The 16,691-nt window shown below is 38.4% G+C and overlaps 1 protein-coding gene across 3 annotated transcripts in view; it reads left to right on the plus strand.

Moving 5' to 3' along the window:
• The window catches only part of LOC105232669 (cadherin-87A), a 146,902-nt gene that overhangs the window by 43,758 nt on the left and 86,453 nt on the right, over positions 1-16,691 (plus strand). The gene's annotated exons all lie outside the window — the stretch shown is intronic.

Below are 16,691 nucleotides of genomic sequence, written 5' to 3' on the forward strand. Positions count from 1 at the left end.
TTAGGTACTCCTTCAATATATTGAATATCTTCGGTGCGCACAGTGCGGCTTCTGCTAAGTCGGTAGGACTGTCCTTAACTGTTAACAGCAGCTTTTTAAGTCGGTACACGTTGCGATTTTTGCCGTGGATAAAAATATCGAACAGAGATTTGGTCTCAAATTTTGTATTTCGTGTGCGGAATCGTTGCGAATGTTGGGAAAGGCTTACGATGATTCAGCTTTATCACAAATACAAGCCTGAGAGTGGTACCAAGCCTTCAAAGACGGCCGAGAGATCCTTGAACATATATTATGGACGACTTTCGTCCTCTTCAACTGATGAAAATATTAAAAAGTGTGGTATATAGTGCTTGACAATCGCAAGCGTTAGAGAGATGGGAACAGAACTCGACGTCTCTGTCGAATCCGTTCGAATGAGTTTGGTGAATATTTTGGGTATTAAACGCTCATCTCGCCCCGATAAAGCTGATATTTTTTTCAAAAAGAGGATCTCTTTGGTCCAAAAAAGCAATAAATACCATCAATCAACCGCCGTAATCATCACATATGGCTCCGTGTGATTTTTTCTTGATCCCCAAACTAAAATTTAGACGTTGTGGAATAAACATTGAAGGCGGTGAACGCCGAACAGAAGTTGTGACCGACGAAAACATCAAAAAAGATTACAAAATAATTTGCGATTCCCATAAAGTCAACTGAACACGTACGTACATATATTATACATTCACGAATATTTGGGTATGAGAAAGCTCTCTGCAAAGTGGGTGCCGCGCGACCTCATTTTTGACCAAAAACAACGACGAGTTGATGATACGAAGCAGTGTTTGGAGATGTACAAGCGCAATGCAGCCGAGTTTTTGCGTCGATATGTGACAATGGATGAAGCATGGCTCCATCATTTTCCGAAATCCAATCGACAGTAATCTGAGTGGACTGCGCACAATGGATCCGCTTCAAAATGTCAAAAACGCAACAGCTGGCTGGCAAAGTTATGACTTCAGTATTTTGGGATGCGCATGGAGTAATTTTTATTGACTATCTTGAAAAAGGAAAGATCATCAATAGCGCGTATTGCATAGTGTTGGATTAAGTCGCCAGAAAACGGCCGCAATTGAAGAAAAAGAAAGTGCTGTTTCACCAAGACAATGCACCGTGTCACAAGTCAGTGAAAACGATGGCAAAAATGCATGAATTGGGCTTTGAATTGCTTACGCATCCACTGTATTCTCCAGATCTGGCATCCAGTGACTGTTGCTGTTGCCTGTTGCTGTTTTCTGTTCTCAGGTTTCAAAAGAATGGGTGGAAATTTTTGTCAAATGATGAGGTGATTACCGAAACTGAAGCTTATTTCGAACAAAGGACAAATCGTCCTACAAAAAGAAAGAGGGTCGCTATAAATAATATCTCCCTTGAAGGGAAAAAATCGTGGCAGGCCACAAAAAACCGTAATTTAAACCGCTCCAATGCGTTTGGCTTGGGTATAAATTATTTCGCGAATTTGGTTTTTTTCATAAAGCATCAGGAAAATAAATTGATTGAAAACCACTAAGTTATACCCACACACGCACACACATGCATACATACTTACATATATATAAACGTACACTTGTGTGAATAACAAATAAGTAGTATTAATTAAAAATAATAATAACGAAGTGGAATAACAATGCGAACACCACGAAGTGGCATTTATACCCGTGCATGTGTGTATGTGTGAGTAAAAATATTTAAATGCGATTTAACGCACACATACCGATAAACAAGCTGAAATGTCATTAATGCAATTAAATTACGTGTACTATTGCATTTTTCATTTATTTCTGCTACTCCCACCACTGCTATGCGATGATTGGAAACTATTTTTTGCTCGCTCACTAGCGCCGGCTACAAGATGCTAACGACAACAACGAAAAATATAATAATTGCATTTGAAAAAACAAAACAAGAAAAAACGTTAAATTTCGTTACGCTGAATAATATCCTTCACAGGGGTATTTTTCCATAGAACGGTATTAGAGGGTCCTTACTTTGCTTTTAATTGATCAGTTTGTATGGGGGCTACATGCTATAGTGAACCGATCTAAATAAAATTTTCGTAAATTGTAGCATTGCTTTAAGAAATATTCTATGACAAATTTCGTGAAGATATTTTGGCACACTAAAAAGTTTTCCATACATGGCCTTGATTTTGATAGGTTTGTATGAGACCATGTTATAGTGGTACGATCTGAACAATATATTGGGAGATCGTAGCATAGACTTAGATAATAATATCTGCGAAATTTCAAAAAGACAATTTGTCATTTAAAAAATGTTCCTTGAGTTTGAGCTCAGCTCTTTTATACAGTGGTTGCCTCAGGCAATGATCTTTGGCAAACTTCAGAAAGATAACTCATTTAAGGGGGTATTCTAGTCTAGAGACATGAATTTCAGTTAATATTTACCTAATACTTTTACTACCCGGTTTTTTTTAGTTCTTTATTAACATTATAACAATACAGAAAAAATCAAAAATAGAAAAGTCGAAAATTAGCAGCTGAAGTGGGGGCACGTGGCCATACCCACGTTTTCAACCCTCCCAGCAATCTGATTCAAAAAAATATATTTAGCAATCTGGAATAATGTCAAAATGTCTGGTACAACGGAAATTTTTTTACAACTATTTCACGAAATGGAAACTACTTGGAACCGTTTTTGTACTACTTTTTTTTGACTGTTTAAAAAATTTTAAGGGGTTACATGGACTTACGGGTTTCAAAAATATATTTTTTTGTCTTACTAAATTCTACAACACCTCTAGAAGATTGTCTTCAATTTTCAAGTTGATCCGAGCACTAGTTTCGGAAATACAACCTTGAGAACTTGTGCGCTCGAGGCCAGCTAGGCTAAGAGCGCCGTCTTTAAACACGTTTTCTCGAAACTGTGTTTTTGAAGTTGGTTTGGCACGATTTGTCAAATGCGCTTTTCTCAAAATCTGACAACATTAGCTCGACAACCGTTCGATAGATTTCAATGAAATTTATAGACCGTTTTGAAAACATAAAAATCTGGAAAAAACTTTCCTGAGTTGATTTTGTTAGTAAAAAAGGTTCGATGAGGGCACTAAATTATCATTTAATGAATTTTAGTTTTTTTGACCGTTTGTTAGATGAATTTCCAAGAATTAGTGTTGACCACCACAAGAAGCTTCGCTTGGAACTGTATCAAGCAAAACAGGCATTTCTTTTATAATATTATTTTTCAAATTTCTATTAATTAAAATACATATAAATCTTATTTAATGATGCGATGTTTTTAACAAAAAAAAAATTCTGATTCTTCATGTCTCTGACTACACTTAACCTCAAAAATACTATTCTATGGCTTTTGTTACACCTATAAATCGTCATTTTGTCTCGTTTATCGCATTTGTTTGCAATTAAATGTTGCACTGTGCAACAACAACACCAACAATATAATTTTGTTGCAGACAAAATTTAATTCTATGCAACAAAGACAAACACAATAGCGGTAAAGTACAATTTTTTTGTGGCTTTGTGTTTTCGTCCGTCTTCCGCTGGTTGCCTCTGTTTGTCGGGCGCAAAATATTTATATAAACCGCTATGCCTCCACCACGCCACATCCACTTGTTGCCCGCCAGTTCTGCTGCTTACACGCTGTCACTGCTGAACAATGTCAAACTTTCGCAATTAAATTATTTAAGTGCGACGGCGTACAATTGCATTCATCGCATTATGCAATTTCGCTGCGACGACGAGTTAGTGGCCGCCGCAACAGGTGGTTGTGAGGGAAACGTGCGTATGTTTTTATCTACGTGAACAGTGGTTGGAAATAATGAGACTATGAAGACGATTAAAAGTAAAAAAAAGTTGAAATACTAAAAAAAATATGTTCTGAAATTTACATGCCATTGTACTCAGAACTTTACCACCATAGCAGAGGGTCAGGCAATATAACAATCTTTTGTAAAGTTTAAGTAACATAGTAATGTACAAAGTAGTCTTAAACAACCATAAAGCGTTTAATGTATATCCACTTGTAAGACAGGAAAAACGCACTTTGTTGGGATTTTTGATCGGAGGAATAGTCAATATTTTGACAAATACAATTATGAGCACAAAAAAAATCTTTGTTCATACATAATTTTAAAATTCTTTTTTTATTTTTCAAAATCTATGACGTCCCCCTTAAAGTAATGCCTCTTGCTTCCAATACACTGGTGTCAACTTTATTTCGAACCTCCTCGAACCAGTTATTAAAGTCAATTTCTGGAATAATACGAAGCATAATACTACACTTGACAATCGAAGAAAACTGTGAACAAAACCTTGATTTTTGACCTGCTTTGACGTGAGTTTTTCGGCTTCCGCTCACCTTTGCCACGATATTTGGCCGATTGATCGTCTTTTTGTCTTTTCCGGGTCATAAGCATAGATTCAAACTCATCGCTAGTAATAATAAAACGTTTCGTGACATCCTGGTACCACGCTGTTTTTGAAAAAAATTAGTGATTACGGAACCAATCGTGCGTTCACTTTTCTTAGGCCGAAATGATCTTTCAAAATGGTTTTCGCTGATCCTTCCGATATTCCAACGCTTCCAGTAAGATCCTTGATCGCCGATTTTCAATCAACAATTCCTTTATTTTATTGACGTGTTGATCATCAGTTCATATTGATGGCCGTTCAGGTCGTGGCTTATCACGGAGGCTTTTTCCAACATTCTGAACATATCCGCACCAGAAATTTGATTTCACACACAAAATTTGATGGAACTTTTTTGTGAAATAATTTCACTCATCGTAAAAATTGTCGAATGCATTTTTTGTACAGTCTTTGGACGGCTTGGACGTTCTTTTTTGTGTTAAAACTGGATAGGTTACTAGCATCGGAACGTCATAAAACTTGCAAAAATGTATTGAAAAAGAATTTTTGGAGAAGAAAACAACAGCAAACAGATAGGTTAAGTTTTGGAATTATCAAGAGGCTATTAGAACCTTAGCAAGTGACTTTATTAGAGAATCTAAGAGCAACGCGTTAGGTGTCCAGGCGTTGTGGGATCCAAGGAAATGAGCCGGCATGTAAATTACTCAGCGTATGGTATTACGTTCTCCTCACTCAAGTGTGAGAGTTCATAATTTGCGGAATCGATTCTTCCGCCTTCCTTGAGACGAATAATGTTTAGATGGATACATAACTGATGGAATGAATTTAGCTGGAAGTGCACGTGGTCTTCCACCATATCCATTCCCTAAAAAGGTCTTTACTCATTCTTATATGGTGGGCATGCCTATAATCACTGGTTTTCTTACCGACTAACTGTAAGTTAGAACAACGGCTTTGTCTTCAACATTGATAAATCGGAATTTCCAAGACGTTACTAAAGTTGCTGACGATTTATAAGCGATACTGGGTTAAGGAAGGAGGGACTGTTATCAGATCAAAAACTACCTTATTTTTTATTTGTTGGACTAATCAGATAGTCATATATGTATGTAAGATAATATCTTTTAATTTTTAACTAGATACTATTATCTGGGTTTAGAGAGCCTATACACATATTGGTCCAATCTATGACGACTTTTTTATAGTATACAAAGTAGATGTCGTCGTGCCTTTTGACATTTAATTGACAAAAATGTCCAAAACTGTCGTAATAGCTGCTTAACCACGCCCACAAAACTCAATATATTAAGTTTTATGGTTTGGAACAGACGGGCGAACGTCTTTTGTTCTGGACGTGGTCACTGTATTAAATTTAGGATTAGATTTAAAGTGGTTGATCTCTCATCATTGAGAAGATTCTTATGTACAGCTCTTTGTGATACCAGTCGAAAAACTGCTGTAGTTGGATATCTACCATCGGCAAGAACGACCCAAATCTTTTACAAATGTGCTTAGGTGTCTTATTTCTATTTCCGCTATTTCACCTGGATGTCTAAAGGTATGATATTCGAGGTGTTTTTGCTTTAATCTGGCATTCGAAGAGGAAGTGTTCAGTAGACTCCATCTCATAGTTTTCTAAACAGCTGATGCAGCTGGTAAGTTATTCAATCGTACTGCAGGAATTCTGATCGGACAGTGTCCAGTTAGAACTCCTACAATCTCTGAAAAGTGGCTGAGAGCGAAGAGTTCCCTGTGCCTCTTGCAATTTACAGAAGGACTTCACGACTGCACAGCTTTTGCTGAATTGATGCTACAGCGCAACTGTCCAGTAGTGTGCCAGAGAATGCTAAAGCAGCCTTACCCGTTCCCATTCGTGTCCTAGCAAGTTCATCAGCCTTAAAGCTTTCTGCAATACCGCTATGGCCAGGCTCTCAAACCAGTTTAATCATGAACGAGCTCGATGCTAGAGATAAGGAGCTTAGATTCCCCTGCAATACTCTTGAATTTACAGTCAGCGAACTCAAGGCTAATATCCTTGAACTCTACAACCACTGAAGGGGGATCTTGCTGAGAGCGAAGAGTTCTCTAGGTCTCCTGTAATTTACAGAAGGACTTCACGACTGCACAGCTTCTGGTATACGTAGTCGGTAAGCGCTAGCTGATTAGGGCTGAGGATCTACAATCTAATGGTGAGCCAGAGCAACCTAAAGGAGAAACCTTAGTGAGGCAAGCTCATTAGCCTTACAGTTTCTTCAAGCTCAGTTTCAAGAATAAGCTCGATGTTAGAGATAAGAGATACCCCTTCAATATTCCTGAGCGCACAGTCAACAAGGCTAATATCCATCCCATACTATCGGAGAGAATATTCACGACTCTGGAGGCTGCGCTCACTGTATTAATAAGTGAATGAAAAACGTCGCTGACTTCCACTGTTGTTAACTTTTTTACGACTAGTGATTTCAGTTAGGTTGACCACAGCTTTAAAAATCTGTGGGATTTCTACCGAATTTTAAATCCACGCCGAACCGGAGCACTTTGTAGCTAGTGTTCAGTTTATTGTTTCCGTTCAGCACAAGTACATCACATACAATATTTGTATACATACTTATGTATGTATATTTAGGTGGTTCGTCATCTCCAACAATTAGTGACAATTTAAATGGAAAAGCTTTCAAGCTTGTTAAGCAATTAGACCTCTAATTCAAATTAGTATGTGAATTGTGGTTGACACGGAAAAGAAATTACCGCCACGCTGTACACATGGTCGCATTTTGCATACTAAAACATAGTGCGGCTAAAAGTTAAGTTAAGTGAGGTTAGGTGCTGAAACAATAGCCAGCCGAGGAAGGAACATTTGAACGTGTGTTAATATGACCATTTATGGGTTAAAGTGGCGGAATAAAAGCATGTCAAAATAAACAAATTATCTAATGCGCGGAAGCGTGTGCAGAAGGCGGTGGCATGGCACCCACACACACATACACACACTCGCTAGAGATGCAAGCAGGGACCTTGCAACAAGCCGTGCAGGGTTATATGGCAGCGGGCAAATGTCAGTACGCTGGCAATTTGCATTCAGCAAATTTGTTCAAGTCGAAACAAAACAAAGCATTTGGCGCGCTACTACGCTGCCACCAGCGACCGACTGCCGGCAAAGAAAATGTGTCACATGCAAATATACTGCACTATGCAATGCAGTGTAGCATATGCACAGCGAGAAAAGAAAAACACAAAGCAAATGGCAAAACAAGAAGCACACAAAAATAAAAAATAAATCAGAAAAAGAGCTTGCATCTATGTGTGTGTGTGTGTCTGCGCATGTAGTAAAACAACATCCGTAATCTGCTTTGTGTGTGTGTGTGTGTGGAGGATGTCGCGCTGCAGCAACGTGTAGCAGACATTTGCATTTTTCTCTGTACCGCATTGCAGTCGTTCCCGTTATGTGCGCTTTTGTCGCTTGATTATTTTGGCGCCGCCTAGCCGCCAGCCATGCTGCCTCAACGGCGCGCACAATTGGGAATACAGCCAGGATGTGCAATATTTTGTGTCTAAGCGTGGGTGTGTGTGTATGTGTGGCTTTCTAAAGGAAGTGGCGTTTTCGTTTGCGCATTGTGCTTACTTCCTTTGTTCTTTGTTAGTGGGATGGTGATTCGACCTTTAGTGTACGCGCTGGTTGAACCAACGCCGGATTAATGCACATATTTTATTTGTCTATTCAATTTTTCATTAGTTGATGCTGTGCCATCCGAGCGGAACTTTAATCTTTTGTTGTGTATTCACGGTAGTATAGGAACTTTGTCAGAGAGAAAAGCTTACTTGGAAGTACATATTTTTCACAAACATATTGAACTTTTAAACAAAATGTTATATATATTATTAATTAACAGGTCAATTGAAAAGTCCCCGGCGTGACATACATATACACATATTTGGATGGCGCGACTAGAATTAAATTCATATGATTTTTAGACGCTATAATCAATTGACCAGTTACCTTATAATTTTTGGATTTAAATCGATAAGATTCTAAGATAAACCTAGTCGATGAATTTGCCTTCGAAAATCGATTATTTTATATTTCGATAATTTATCTTCTTCTTTATTGCTGTAGACACCGCTTACAGCGTAGTCTTGCCAATGCAGGACAAGTGCACAAGAAATGCTCCATTGTTTCCCTGGTGCCCTGCTTTAGACATTTCCTGCAGTCTTCTCGATCTGTCAGCTCCTTCCTGCGGGCCTGAGTCGCCACCAGACAGTGGTCAGTTAGTATTCGGATAATTTTCTTACAATCTCTTCTATCGAGTGCCAATAGGAATTTTGTGTAATTCTGATTTACTTGGCACACGATTTTTGCAGTTTTGCTCGCAGGTAGCTCGTTCCATCGGGTTTTGTTTTTCTTTAACATGTTTTTGTCCAGATCATCGTATACACAATGCATGGGTTTCCTAACATTGATCACGTTTTCAGGTGTTAGCACTATTTTATTGCCCTCGATGCCTTTGTGGCGTGGCACTCAGTAGAAGAGAAGTTGTTTGCTTCTGGCAACACTTTTCACTGCTGCCATGCTTCTCAAGACACTTCTGGTCGATATACGCTACGAAGTCGCTGCCTTGATTGCTGCTTGACTGTCTACTTAGATGCTGACTCTGGATCAAATAAAATCCGAATTATCTTCCTTTGCTGCTGCTGATTTGTCTACTTATAAGGATTGCTTTGTGTTATAAATATAAACGGTCGAAAAAATTTGAAGATATTGAAATAAATTCTTTTTGAAGGCTTTTAGAGGTAGAGATATGCAGCTTAGTAACTATGTTAAGGCCTGGTAACTTGGTTTCAAAAAATCGAAAATTGTTTTGGGAAATTTTGGAAAGTACAATGTTTTGGAAATATACTGTGAAAATTTCAGACAGAAATTCGAAATATTTCGAGAGTTATAACCAGTTTCCTAGAGCGCCACAGAGTCCTCTCTCTCGGAGTTGTTGAACTTTAAACGCGATTTTTTTTAAAACATTGTTGTTCTGGTCGGCCCGAATCCTAACTTTTTTTACACTAAACCGATTGCTTTCAAAATTTAACGGGCTGCTCTACACACTTATAGTTCTCGTCAGTACTAACGAGAATTTTTTTTACCTCTCACCTTTTATTGTACAACCCTTTCTTTGCTAAAATAAAAGAACATTTTTTTTAAGTCCGCCATTTTGTTATTTTCCCTTGAAATTTAACTTCAGTAGTTCCGATCAGAATGACATGTTTATAGATTAAAAATAATTAAGAATATTTGATTTCAGATAACATCAAGAGTCAAAATCACCCAGGCCACCCACGTGCATTTTGTTTTTGAGGTTGCAACTTCGAGTGAAAAAATAATAGTAATAAAGTATTAAATTTTTTCAAATAATTTTTTTTTTTATTTTTAATGTGTAAATAAAAACTCTCTAAATATTCAAGATAATTCATTTTTATTTTCCTATAAAAAACCACCCTCCAAATAAGTCATGAAAATAGGCATAAGTTACCAGACTACTGCCTTTAGTTCGAGCGTTTTCTTACTCCGGAATACAACTTATGTATAGCCGTGAATAAATTTCTATATAAAATGAAGTGTTTTCTAAGCTGTTGGCCGAAGCTTCTATACAACAATTGTCCTTGCATTCATTAAAAATATTCCAATGCATCTAATTGCAATATTTGTAGCGCGTTGTAAATTGTTTTCCAGAAGTTAAATGAGGTTTTTAAAATATGCTACGAACATTTCAATACCATCCGTAACATATGTACATATATGTATAAACTCCTAATCGAGGAGCTTATATGCAAGTACTTACAGATATCCCGAATTGAACCATGTTTACGGCGGGACAAACTATTGAGACAAATGTACGGGTGTGGGAAAGAAAACGCTGGTTTCATGTTGTAGTTGGAGTAGGGTCTTAGTTTAGTCTGGATAATTCCTACGAAATGTTAAGTGGAGGATTACGTGTTTGCCTGATTGGTCTAATTGCTCATTCACTGACAATTGCGGCAAGTGCTTCTGGCGTAAATTGCGAACATACGGTCATGCATAGCATAGATGAGGTAAAGGGAATAGGAAAGTGTGATAGGTGGGAGAGATTTTGCAGAAATCCCAATCATTCGACTAAATGTATGCAGCGCTCAAGGGTGCGGAGTTTGTACATACTTAGTAAATGCGTTTGCACTGTTTCTCTAAGTACCTACGTATTGTAGAATTCTCACAAAACCGCCATTTTGCTGGCTGATTATTTTAAAATGTATTCTAATTTCGCATGGATTTTACTTCTGACTTCAGTGTGCGCGCAAAAGCTTTGAATGGCTGGGTTCATCTTTCAAGTGAAACAGGGGGGTTAAATGAGCGAGCATATTAGCGAGTGCTTTGCAGTGCTGAAGTGTAGACTCAATCAAATGTACATATGTAAGTATGTAAGTACATACATACGTATGTATACACAAGGCTTATCAATAGAAGTGGGTCGATTTTGTCTACAACTGGCGCCTTTAACTTGATGAACAAAAAAATATTTGTGATCAACCAAAGTCGGTGGCATCGTCAGAAACCTAACTTAGAGACGAGCGGTGTTACCAAAATAATGCCGAGATATGCCGAATGTCTAAGGCAAAATTCGTTGTCTGTATTTAATTCGCTTTATTTCTATGGAAAAGAAAGGCAAACTCCTTCCTACACTCAGTTTTGACTGAAAAAATTTATGTACCTTATGTGTTTGAGTAGAGTATCTAATGGTGATAGTTAACTTATTGAAATAACTCGGGATCAGTGGCATATCTGGCTATAAATCCTATCTAAATCTCGAGTTGAGGGATATAACAGGTTATTCAATGGAGGGTTATCATAGTAGAACACATTTTTTTTGTCGAAATTCGTTTTTATTCTTCTCAGCGAGCATTCTTTTGAGATATGAGAACAGCAAATATTCCATAGTTTCCACTGATTTGTGGAAACAGCCTTTTCTTTTTCTTTCGTGGAGAAATTCCAGCCGTCAGGCTCTGTTTCAAAGCAGCTTTTCTGTATAGCTGAGGTTAACACTTAATATCATATGGAATGTTCTCTTTCCAAATCTATACAGAATGTTGTACAAGGTGCTTTCCAAAGTAAACAAGACTTTTTTGAATCTGGCGCCCCCTTGGGGCATTTCATGACATTTTGTCGTTTGGAAGTGAAGTTATTGCGTTTTAAGTGTCAGCATGTTTGTGTTATCGGTGCGAAAATGAGTTCCAACCAAAAGCCAACATTAAATTTTGTTTTAAAATTGATAAAACTTTTACCGAAACGTTTCAGTTGATGAAACAAGTTTATGGCGATGATTGCCTATCCTGTAACAGAGTGCACGAGTGGTTTCAACGTTTTCAAAGTGGTCGTAAGGACATAAATGACGATCAACATGTGGGCCAATCAAAATCCGTGATCACTGGAAATTCCATCGAAACTGTGCGTGAATTCATCAAAAATCAGCCGAAATCATCATTGAAATTCATGGAAATGGAATTGAACATCTCCAAAACATCGATTTATCGCATTTCGACCGAACATTTGGGCTTACGAAAGGTGTGTGCACGGTTTGTTCCGCACAAATTGACTGACGATCAAAAATTGCTCAGAATCCAACATTCGAAGGACGATTATTTGACCAAAAATCACATTTTAACCATTAACCACTCCCCGTATTCACCTGATATGGCACCGTGCGACTTTTTCCATTTCGGAAAAATGCATTTGCCCATGAAAGGAAAGCGTTATGCAAACGTAAAGGCTATTCAAAAGGTTTGAACCGGCATACTGGCGGCCATACCGGCCAACGAGCTAAACACTCGTTCGACATGCTTTAGGACCATAAAGCTGTATTGAGGCAGACGGAGACTATTTTGAATAAAATAAATTGATTTTACCGAAAAAACCATTTGTTCTGTTTTTTTTTAAGTCCTGTTAACTTTTGGAATATTTGAATGCGAAGAAAAAATTAAAGCAGTTCCATTTAACCAAACTACGATGATTAGCACTTCTTTGGTTTGAAGTAAATATAGCTTTCGAACTTTGTTGTAATATAATTTGCTTCTTAGCATATTGTGTGGGTGGCACGGCAAGGCATTTTAGAAAGGCATAACAGGGAAACAGATCCAACTGCAATAACTATCTCCTTGACGCACTCACTAAAATGCACCTACTAAGGCTGCAGAAATATTTTTATTTTTTCTCTTTATTAATTTGATACCCTGAGCTATTTAATTACAAAAAGCACTAACAATACAGTTGACAACTATATTAGTCGTCATTAAAAGCATTTATATGTCCAAACAGTTATACACTCGGCTAAACTCACTTCTACTTATGGCCCTACAAAGCGCCCACTACTCTCAAGGAATCCCCAGATCATCCGTTACGCCCACTTAGTATTGCTTGTTAGGTTCGTAGTGTCGTTTGTCACGTCAAGCCCGAACGTGCATTCGTGCGTGTGTCGGTGCATGTGTGAGTGCTTTAAATGATGGGCCATGCACGAATGCATGTTGCGGTAGAGTGCCACAGCAGGAGCTCCAGACAACAACCGCTGCGTACTCATACTATATACATATATGGTACAATCACAAGCAATCATGGGACAGCAGTGGCATCACCTGTTTCCAGAGAATGTTCATGCAGCCATAGCCAGAGTAGAGTCAAATTATGCCTGAGGGAGCGGCCGTTCAGTGTGTTAAAGTCGTTAAATGTGCTTAGAGGAGCTATGAGGGAATAAAATTGTATTTTATTTTGTGGAAAGTTTACTGAATTGTATCACAGCCAAGGGAGGTCTTAACTATCTTACCAAGGACTTACTGAGAGAACGGCAAAGAAGGTGTTGCATAAAATAGCGGAGTCTTTGAAGTGTCACTATTTAAGTCTTCATAACAGCGTGGATCTGAGCGTTAGAGAAAATACTATGTAAATGCCTAACATGTAGTTTCTTTCAGACTTTTTAACCATAACACACCTAACTCATCTATCAGTATTGTACACAAGAACTTCCGTTGTGTTCCAGGATTCCGAGTTGTTGTAGTTGGTTACAATTACTTTCCCAAGATTCCTGCCGATGATCTTAGCGATCCTTAATGATCTTAAGGCCTTTCCCCTCCGCTATCAGCCCTTTCGAAAATTTGTTTGTATATTGTTTTTAATGACTTCCGTATCACCTGTACTGGTTCGGGAGCTGTGGGAAAGAGTTCTTGTCTTGTGCAGGTTTTAGAACTCAGAACTTAGTACGAATCCGTTTGCTTGACTTCCTATGTCAATTCTTAACCTGAAATATTGCTGATTCTCAAATTTTGCACCGTCAAAATCCGCATGCTACCACTGTCTCTCAGTTCTATATTTATTTACATTATTTCTCTCGTCCCCAGCACTTTCTTAACTGCTTTTGTTCACACTATTCGTTGCGTGTCGTGCACAGCTGGTACAGTTTCACTGTTGACACGTTGTTGCATTTCATTGTTGCAATTTTAACGAGTCAGGAGCCATCAACGGCACCTGCATATACGCAACCCCCACTCACATGTACTCCCCGCCACCATTACGTTTCCTAACACTGGCCGCTGTTACAACGCTTGACAAGTTGAAGGACTCTGATGGAATTTGATTATTTCACTGTAAACAAAAGTGATATAAAGTGAAGATGATACATTGAGTTGGCATAGAAAAATCACCAGCTCCATAGATCACATTACGCAGAGTGTACTGTAGTGCATATATTCTGGTACTAATAAATTTTCGCTTACTTTCACGCGCTTACGTTCTTTCTTACACTCTCATTCCTTTCGTCCTTTTAAAATTTTATTATTCATTACTTTCTCACCTTTCGAAGCATTTCATGCGATGGCAGCCCTTTTTAACGCTAGTTTAATTCTGTTCCTCTTTTTAGGATTGAAATAGTTATTTTGCAAATGAATTAATTGATCAATTAACCGGAATTTACTCAATTAAATCGCTAATTTAGATCGATTTACCATACAAAATAAAAATCTTATTTTACTACATTAATTCCTGAGCGAGTTGAAACTGAGGGTTGTTGTCCACGCTGAACCCAATTATCAAAGCTTTTCAACCCGCCTCTACTGTTTCAATTTTACGTGCGATATTCGTATGAAGTTCATCCACCGTCGCTGGTTTGTTGCCATAGACCATAGACTTGACGTAGACCTACAGGAAATAGTCTAACCGTGTCAAATCTAACGACCGAGGCGGTCAATTGACCGGACCATTTCGTTAGATAACACATTCACCAAACTTGGTTTTCAATACATTGACTATGACATTCGCTGTGTGGCTTGTGGCCCCGTCCTGTTGGAACCACATATTGTCCAAGTCCAATTCGGGCCAAATATATTCGGTTATCATTAAGCTGTAGCGATTCACATTCACAGTAACGTGCCGATCTTGATCATCACGATAGAAGTACGCCGCCGGCTCATAAACTGCAGCAAACCAAATTTTTTCGGGATGCAATAGTGATTCATGAAGTACGTGTGGATTGCTACCTGACCAATAACGCATATTTTCTTTATTGATGGAGCCATTCAGCCAGAAATGAGTCTCATCGCTGAATTTTTCGATGAATATTCGGATATTCGGATTTTCAAGTTGTTGCTCAACCCAATTTACAAGCATTCGACGATTCTGGTGGTCAAACGGCTAGTGTTCTCGCGTCAATTTAATTTTCTAAGGATGTAGGCCAAGATCTGTTCGCAAAATTCGCCACAACGTTGTCACAGAGATGCCCACCACTTGAGAACGACGTATGAGAGACTGATTTGGGTCTACCTCAATTGATGCGCTAGCGGCAGCAATTTTCTCGGCACTTATTTGTCTCACTGGCACTGAAACATTTTGTACTGTGCCTTTCGAAGTTTTGTAGTTAAAGAAAATAGAGTTGAAGCACACACTTCCAATGGATATACTATCCATTGGTTTTCTAGTCGGAGCCGACATTAAAATTACGTGCATCAATTATGGGCTCTCCGAAAAGTTTCATTTTTTGCTATATGTGAGGTTTTGAATAACTTGGGTGGCGTTTGTATATATTCTTCTTTCATTATGAAGTCATCAAGTCGGTCTACGCTTTCAGTTTGTTAATGAACGCAGTACGAGCTTTTGTTTTAAGGAAGACTTCCACTTATCTACTGATTCTTGTTTGGAATACCAAAAAACATTACACGGAGCTTTAGGTAAGCTTTGGAAGTCCTTAAATGTAAGATGTTCGAACTTTTCGGTATTGAAGTACCTTAGCGGCGAGCTCAATATCGGTTTGCAATTTGTGAGATCTCCAGGAAAACACATAACGTAAACCCCTCACTCCAATGAATCGGCAGATTTGCAACGGATTTGTCGAAGTATTTTAGTTATATTGAAACCGTGATTTTTCCTTGCTCTCTTTAAAATTATGTTGAAGTTTTAAGCCTGAATGAACCCCTAAAAGTGCTCTGTTGAAGTAATCCACAGAAATTTTTACTCTTTTTGCTCCGTTCGAATCGGCCCAACGGGTTACTCTTCAGTGTTTGCCGACTAACTCGATTCCTCGCCTCACTGTAGGTGTGCAATGCATACACGTGTGTTTGTGTATGTGCGCACATGCAGTAAAATATAGTTTTGCATGTGATTTAGAAAACTGTGCTCTATATCAGCTCGCAGATGACATCATTGGATGAAGAACATCACTGTCACTTATTGCATATTGTTATTGTTTTTATGACTGCGACAGAAGCAAAGGCATGTAAGCACATACCTAGATATGTTGCAGTTGCAGGAGCAGCAGTTGGTACACGCCAACGGCGTTCAAGTGCTATGGCTAGGTAAATATGGTATATACCTTATAAAGCTGATAGTGGCGCCGCTGCATGGCAAGCAAAATACAAGGCACCGCACGTAGCAGCAATTTGAATATCCTTACAAATACACTTGACTGCATACAAATGCATATAAGTATATATAAGGTATGTGTGTACATATACATATAAATATACATAAATATATAATCGCTTCTGGGTATAGTGAATGCTCGCTTTCGCAGCATCTAAGCTCTAAACTGTGGCAATGCAGTAGCACTTTTTTGCCAACACGCCGCTTGGCTGTTGTTGCAACATACGAGTATATGTTGGCTGTCGTCAGTGTTTTGTATTGCTTGTTGTTGTTAATTTTTTCTTCCGCTCTCTTTTTTTTTGCTGGAATACTCAATTTTTGGCTTCCACCCAAACGGCGCTTGAACGCGCACGCCATACCGGCGCACGTAGCCTCTCCCCACAGAGGATGTA

Source organism: Bactrocera dorsalis, chromosome 2 (genome assembly GCF_023373825.1).
Source record: "Bactrocera dorsalis isolate Fly_Bdor chromosome 2, ASM2337382v1, whole genome shotgun sequence".
NCBI classification, from domain to species: Eukaryota; Metazoa; Arthropoda; class Insecta; order Diptera; family Tephritidae; genus Bactrocera; species Bactrocera dorsalis.